Genomic DNA, 7959 nt, shown 5'->3' with positions numbered 1-7959 from the left:
CAAAACGGGACACCGCCCGGTTAACTTTAATGCGAGCCTTATTGACTCTCTCCACAGATCTAGCTAACCGCCAATGCTTTCTTGGGACTATGTCCGACCACACTATCACCAGCTTGGGATAAGATACCCACAAACACAACATATCATGTTTGATATCCGGCACCAACTCACGAAAGGGGCGGACTCCTAAGTCATTCCCACCCACGTGCAACACTAAGACCTCAGGAACCCTATCAAGCCGCGCATATGTCTGGAATTCCGCCAACACCCTGCTCCATGACATGCCTCTAAAACCCAGCCAATGCACAACCGCGTCCTGTCGCGGAATGCGCAACTGGCGACCATCCGGGCGGACGTCCGCCCTCAAAGCCCCCCAGTGCACGTACGAATGACCCATCAACCACACCAAACACGGAGGCGAATCTGAAACGGAAAACACAGTTAGGCACCACCATATAACATTTGTAAAGCGTAAAAAACAACATTATAACCTATGGGGGCGGACATAGGACTTAAACCTTTTAGACTCCCAACGACCAATACGCCTCACCCCCTCATCATCCAACCCCCAGCGCCCTGCTTCCGTTGCTGCGCCAATCCTGAAGGAATGAGATGAATATGAGCCTGCCGCAACACCAACCGCCGTCAAACATTTTTTAAATACAGCTCCAAACTGAAACCTGGACAAAAACGACCCGTCCACATGACGTAACAAAGGCAAATCTGGAGACCCACTATTTTTCGTAAAACCCCGCATGCACTCTACTGGGCACATGACCGACCCCGGGAGGGTGAACAAAACTATCAGTTTACCCTTCCCTACTTGGTCAGTTTTAGATCGACGCAACCATACCTCCAGCCGGTCTACGAATAGGCTCACCTCCCCAGATCTCAGCCCCCCTGCCCGTTTGGTACTTGGCGACACCAACTCACCTATTCTAAATGCTCCAAAGAATGCTAACGAAAAAGCCAACCGAAACAAATCCATTTCGTCTGAAGAACGACAGACCGATGCTAATGAACCGCCCAACGAGCTAAGCAAAGCAAACGACACCGGCCTTCTACTATCCGCCTCCACCCTACCTCGGCGCAACCCCTTCAAAGCCTGCGATACCAGAAATTCCTTCGATACATCCTGAAAACCCCGCAACTTAAACCCAAACGCCACCGCAGATATGAACCGGTTCACCTTCGCAACTGAAAACCCCGCCTCCCAGGCGTCCCCTAACCAGTACAAAAGTGCCACCAACCTGTCTCTATCCGTATTGACGTCACCCAACTCTCTTACCCACTCCTCCCACTGCCTCCAACAAGCAGCATAAGCACTCCACGTCGTGCGCGCCAAAGACCTTTGTAACAGCTGTTCTATGGGACCGATACCAGATCCCAAAGATGCTCCGGACAAGCCAAACCGAGACGTTCCGCTCCCGGTGCCAATTGCCGAAACCGGTCCCACTGCGAGCGAGAAAGAGCATCAGCGATACAATTCCGTACACCCGGGACATGCACCGCCACCACCCACGCGTTCAACGACAAACACACCAACACTAAATGTCGCAACAATTGAACTACCGGAGGAGAGGATGCCGTGATGTTATTAATGGCAAGCACCACCCCCATGTTGTCGCAGTAAAAACGGACCTTCTTATCCCTGAGCCTGTCCCCCCAAATGGTAGCCGCCACCACGATGGGAAACAGCTCGAGCAGGGCCAGATTCCGCGTGAGTCCACTGGACACCCAGCTAGCCGGCCATTGACCTGCGCACCACGGACCTCCCCCGTAAGCTCCAAAACCACCCGCCCCAGCCGCATCCGTGAAAATATTCAAATCACTCGTATCCTGCGCTGGGGCCATCCATAGCGAGCGACCATTGTACTGGCCCAAGAAGTCATCCCAAACCTGAAGATCAGCTCGGTGCTCCTCCTTGAGCCGCACAAAATTATGCGGCGCACGCACTCCCGCCGTTGCCGCCGCCAACCTCCTACCAAACACCCTGCCCATCGGCATAATCCGGCAGGCGAAATTCAACTTCCCCAGCAGCGACTGAAGCTCCCTCAGCGTCATTTTCTTCATTCTACAAGCCCGTCGAACCTCCAGCCTCAAAGCACCCAACTTATCCGCCGGGAGACGACACTCCATTGCCACCGAGTCTATTTCGATTCCCAAAAAACAAATCGTCGCTACCGGGCCCTCCGTTTTTTCCGGCGCCAAAGGAATCCCAAAATCCCTCGCCACCTTCTGTAGAGCATGAAGCAAATTACCGCAAACCGGCGAACCCCCCGGGCCAACGCACAAAAAATCATCTAAGTAATGGATCAACGAGTCGACCCCGGATACTCCCCTCGTTACCCACTCCACGAAGCTACTAAACGCCTCGAAGTATGCACAAGAAAGGGAACACCCCATCGGAAGGCACCGATCCACGTAAAAAGCCCCATTCCAAAAACAACCCAACAGCCGTTGGCTTTCTGGATGGACCGGCAACAACCTGAACGCCGCCTCGATGTCAGTTTTTGCCAGCAGCGCCCCAGGACCCGCAGCCCGCACTAACCCCACCGCCTTATCGAATGAGGTATAAACTACGGAGCACAACTCGTGATCAATCCCGTCATTTACCGACGAACCCTTGGGATACGATAAATGTTGAATCAAACGAAATTTTCCGGGCTCGCGTTTAGGGACAATACCCAACGGGGACACAACTAAATCTTTTACCGGCGACTCAACAAACGGCCCCGACATGCGGCCCAACGAAACTTCTTTTAACAACTTTTCCGACACGACTTTTGCATGCAAGTAAGCCGATTTTAAATTCCTCCGCGTAACCGGAACCTCATAAGGAGGCGGAGGAATAACAAAACCAACACGAAACCCTTCATAAAGCAACTTAGCCGCCGCCCTATCCGGATACTCATTTAGATAAGGGGCCATCTTTTCCACCCTCACCGGCGACACCCCCTTGACCAGCCGCGTGCTGGTTACCTGACCTCTTTTTTCGCAGACATTTTGCCGCCCCGTGTGATGCACCATTACACTCGGAACACACGTGCTTGAACTTGCACGTGGCCCCGAACTTGCACTGACCTTCATTAAATTGCCAGCAAAACCCCGCCTTTCCCCCGCCGCTTTGTCCAACCTGACTAGACTGGCCTCCCTGGCCGGCGCTCCCGGGAAAGGACTGCCTAACCGGAGCCGTAACCCGTAACCAGAGAGCAATATCCTTCTGGTCCCACCGAACCGCCTTCCGCTGACGGAATTGCTCATCGTATCGCAGCCACGCTTGACCCCCATACGCCCTATGAGCCTCCCCAATGGCATCCAAATAACAAAACAACGCCGAACAATTTTCCGGCGCCTTTTCCCCTATCACACTAGCCAATATGGCGAACGCCTGCGACCAATTAACGAACGTCTGCGGGATAAGCCTATACCGCCGCCGTTCTTCCTCGTCCTTTTTACTCTCATCCCGCTTGCTTTTATCCAAATTAAATTTAGCGAGCGGCAAGAGAGAAAAAATTTCAACATACTCGTCCTTCCAGATCCGCTCGCGCACCTCCTGCTTTAAATGCGCCCCCAACGGACCTTCAAAACAAACGTACACCTCCCCCCGAGCACGATCATCAATACGCACTCGATCGCCGTCCTTCTGCGCCTCGGTCTGTACCGACACCGCGACCGCCTCTCTAACCGCCGCCACCGGACGCGCCTGTAACGATCCCACGTCCCTGGGGCCTTCCCAAACTACCGCAGGGGACACTTCCGTTACTACCGGCGCCGCGGCCCTGTCCAGGCGCCCCACTAGCTCCCGTAAGCAACCCACTAAGTCTGCCAAACCCGCTCCGTCGCGTCCGCCCGCGCCACTACCGGCCCCCGATGCAATGCTAGCAGCCCCCCCGCCGACACCCGACATAAAAATCGCTGGATAAGACAATGATGGAGTTATACACTCACCGGGCTGCACAGGCGCTGTGTTCCCGTCAGCCGGACCATCCTGACCTCGACGAAACACGTCCAGTTCACCTTCCTCCAATTCTTCTCTCGCAGACGACTGTCCATCCCAACGACATCTTCGGAACGGGGATGAGGACGCGCTGACCGATGGGCCGGCAACCTGCCACCCGACCGCCGGGACCCAGACTTCCGACCGGACCTGTTGCCTCGACGTCGCTGCAGATCTAGGCGTCCGTCTAGACGATCCTGACGAAGCCTGCCCCCTGGCCGGAACATCACCATGCGGGGCGGCCGTACCTTGTACTCCACATCTTCCATCTGATGGGGGAGGGGTGACAGGGAGCCCAGCCTGCGACTCCCTGCTTACCGCCGGACCCCGTCGCGGCCTGGGATTCCTGCCAGGACGCAGGGCCTGGGAAGGGGCGGTCCTCCCAGCTGCCTGGCCTGCAGCGTCCGGGATCGGGCTCCCTCTGCGACGCCGTGTCCGCGGGACTGCCTCCGGGCTGAGGCGCTCTGGAGGTCGGTACCGCCGAGAGGGACGGGTCGACCCGGCCTGCGTCGCCGTCACCCCTGGCAACGCTCTCTGCCCGCCCAGCGCAGGAGCGGTTGTTGCCGACTCCCCCCCCGCCGCCATAGCCATGCTCGTGAGGGGGCCGGGGGAGGGGAGCCTGTCCTTTGCAACAGACCCCGAACGCCGTGCCCGACGCGGCGAAACGGCGTCCGGGATCCTCGTTATGGCAGCCACGGTCTCCTCTAGCCATCCGGGACCGTGGTGCACAGCAGCGGCACGCAGCCGCTCTAACATTAAGGCTTCTGCCATCCCTAAAAGCACGGGCAACGGGGAGCTTACTGTTCTTGTGTTACTCCTCCCGCTGCTTCCGGCTCAATGCCGAGAAACAGCGGGAAGCGCAGAACGGCCCCCCGTCCCCCTTAACTCCTCCCCGTCCCTCCTCCAGCTCCTACCAACTCTCCCTCACCTAATTAACCCTTTCCCTACCAGGACGGTCATGTCGGCTTCCCTTAATCCCTGCGGGCTGCGTCCAGCCTCTTCTGTCATTTTGTATGTCTTCCATTTTCTTACTATTGCACCAACAGTTGTCTCCTTCTCACCCAGCGTCTTACTTATGGTTTTGTAGCCCATTCCAGCCTTGTGCAGGTCTATGATCTTGTCACTGACATCCTTAGAAAGCTCTTTGGTCTTGCCCATGTTGTAGAGGTTAGAGTCAGACTGATTAATTGAGTCTGTGGACAGGAGTCTTTTATACAGGTGACCATTTAAGACAGCTGTCTTTAATGCAGGCACCATGTTGATTTGGAGCGTGTAACTGGTCTGGAGGAGGCTGAACTCTTAATGGTTGGTAGGGGATCAAATACTTATTTCTCTGTGCACAATGCAAATAAATATATATAATTTTGACTATGGGATTTTCTTTACTTTTTTTTATATAATCTATCTCTCACTGGTAAAATTAACCTAGCCTAAAAATTCTAGACTGTTCATGACTTTGACAGTGGGCAAACTTACAAAATCAGCAAGGGATCAAATACTTATTTGCTCCACTGTATATATATACACACATGCAAATATACATACAAACATGCAAACATACATTCATGCAAACATACATACATGCAAACATACATACATACATTCATGCAAACATACATACATACATACAAATATACATACACACATGCACATACATACATGACAACATACATACATGACAACATACATGCAAAAATACATACATGCAAACATACACACATGCAAACATACATACATACATGCAAATATATACATGCAAATATACATACAAACATGCACATATATACATACATGCCAACATACATGCACATATATACATACATACATACATACATGCCAACATACATACATACATACATACATGCCAACATACATACATGCCCAAAAATAATAATAATACGTTCATACTTACTTACCTCCTGTCCGGCCTCCAGCGATGACGTTTCATCCATGTCGCCGCTGCAGCCTGTGATTGGCTGCAGAGGCGGTCACGTGGGATGAAGCGTCATCCTGACGTGCGTGACCGCCACTACAGCCTGTGATTGGCTGCAGCGGCGAAAGGGATGAAACGTCATCGCTGGAGGCCGGACAGGAGGAAAGTAAGTACGAACGTATAATTTTTATTTTTTTATTACATTTAAATTGTATTTTCCGCGCGCCGAGCATGTACTGTCAAGGTTGCTGAAAGAGTTAGTGCAGCCCATTAACTCTATCAGCACCCCGGACAGTAGCATGCTCGGCGCACGGAAGTGACAGGTTCGGTCCGAACCGAACTTTTTTGTGAAATTCGGCGGACTAGCCGAACCGAACTTTTGATAAGTTCGCTCATCTCTAACTAATAGGATAAGACTATCATGGTGCACTACACGTAACCGTGTGACTCTTATAGAAGCTTTAGCTGTGTGCAATGATAATGCTAAGCAACCACTACCCTCATGAATAGGAGGTGTGCGAGGGGTTGTTCATCAGTATTTTGCACCTGAGCAATCTCCCTCCATCTAGCATTGTGTCTTGTCTGCATCCTGCTGGGAACTGGTGTTTCGCCTGCCCTTGTATTAGTAAGTATGGCCCTTTTCTGTAATTTTAAGTAAATAAAAATCCTTTTCAGTGATTTGTTTGAAATGTGAGTGTAGGTTCTCTCAAGATGAAAAGGACCCTTGATGCGGGTTGCAAGCTGGTGTTTGAACCTGCCTATGTCAGTAAGTATGGCCTTTTTCAATGTTTTTTTTATAAATAGTATACTTGCAGAAGACACTTTTAAAAAAAAGTGGCAAAACATGTATTGAGGACCCATACATTGCTTTTGGGGCCCGTGGACCTCTATTCGTCCACACTGTACGTCTGTGTGCCTCTGATTGAATTCAGAGGCACACAAAGGTGTTTTGATCGGTGGGGGAGTTGGACCGAACTGATATTGATAGCCTATCCTAAAGGCTCCCAAAGGTATTTTCATTATTAAAGGGGTTATGTGGGGACCAAAAATTATTATCAGTGTACTCACTGTAGTATGTGAGTACACTTGTGCTGAATCCATCGTGCTGATTCTGAGATTTTTACAGATTTTCATAGAGCTGCCGGTGGACTGTTACTGCTTGTACATAGAGTGCAGCCAGGCCGGTCACATGACCAAGAGTCGTGTCGTATCGTCATCAATAAAGGCTGGGGATCTAGACTTCCGATCCTCCGGCAGCGCTATAAAAATAGATGAAAATCTCAGAATCAGTGTGACGAGGGACTGCAAGGTATATTAGCAGTGTACTCACATACTGCAGTGAGAACACTGCTAATCATTTTTGGTCTCCACATAACCCCTTTAAACAATGAGAAAAAAGTTCAAACAAATGCTGTATTTCAAAGCGTTTCCCCCCTTAAAAGTGACATAGGCAGCCCACTGAGTGCCTATGAGTCCCTAATACGATTACCAGCGGCTCTCACAGCTGCTGTGCTTTGTAACACAGGAGCCGCTGATAATTGCTGCAGACCACTCCTAGTGCATGTAATAGTATAGTACAATGAGAAAAAATGTGTTACTAACAATTGAACTGTTTTGATAGTGTGCAACATGATTTTGTGGGGCATACAGTAGCTACCGGGTGAACGCTACTAATGGCTATAGGATGCCTCAACAAGGGAGGCATATTGTGCATAAGTAAGTGTCTAAATTTATAACACTGCAATGTCAAAAATAGAAGTAAATTACAAACATGTTTATTTTTGCATCATACATCATTTGAGCACCATTTAACCTAATGGTAAAACATCTGTAACTGCAAATTACTGGCTGAATCTCATGCCAATCTACTTGGTCAATGCAAATAATGTATGACCATACAGCCTCTTTTTTCAACTTCTGATGATGTGTTTAGTACCAAAGATTTACACACAAATAAAATGCTAGGAATAAAAGTGAAAGGTATTTTCTATAAAAAAAAATTCACATTCTATGTTGTTTGAGGGAA

The sequence above is a fragment of the Rhinoderma darwinii genome, chromosome 4, assembly GCF_050947455.1.
Source record: "Rhinoderma darwinii isolate aRhiDar2 chromosome 4, aRhiDar2.hap1, whole genome shotgun sequence".
Lineage (NCBI taxonomy): Eukaryota > Metazoa > Chordata > Amphibia > Anura > Rhinodermatidae > Rhinoderma > Rhinoderma darwinii.
The sequence above is the reverse complement of the archived record's forward strand: the minus strand, read 5'-3'. Positions refer to the sequence as shown.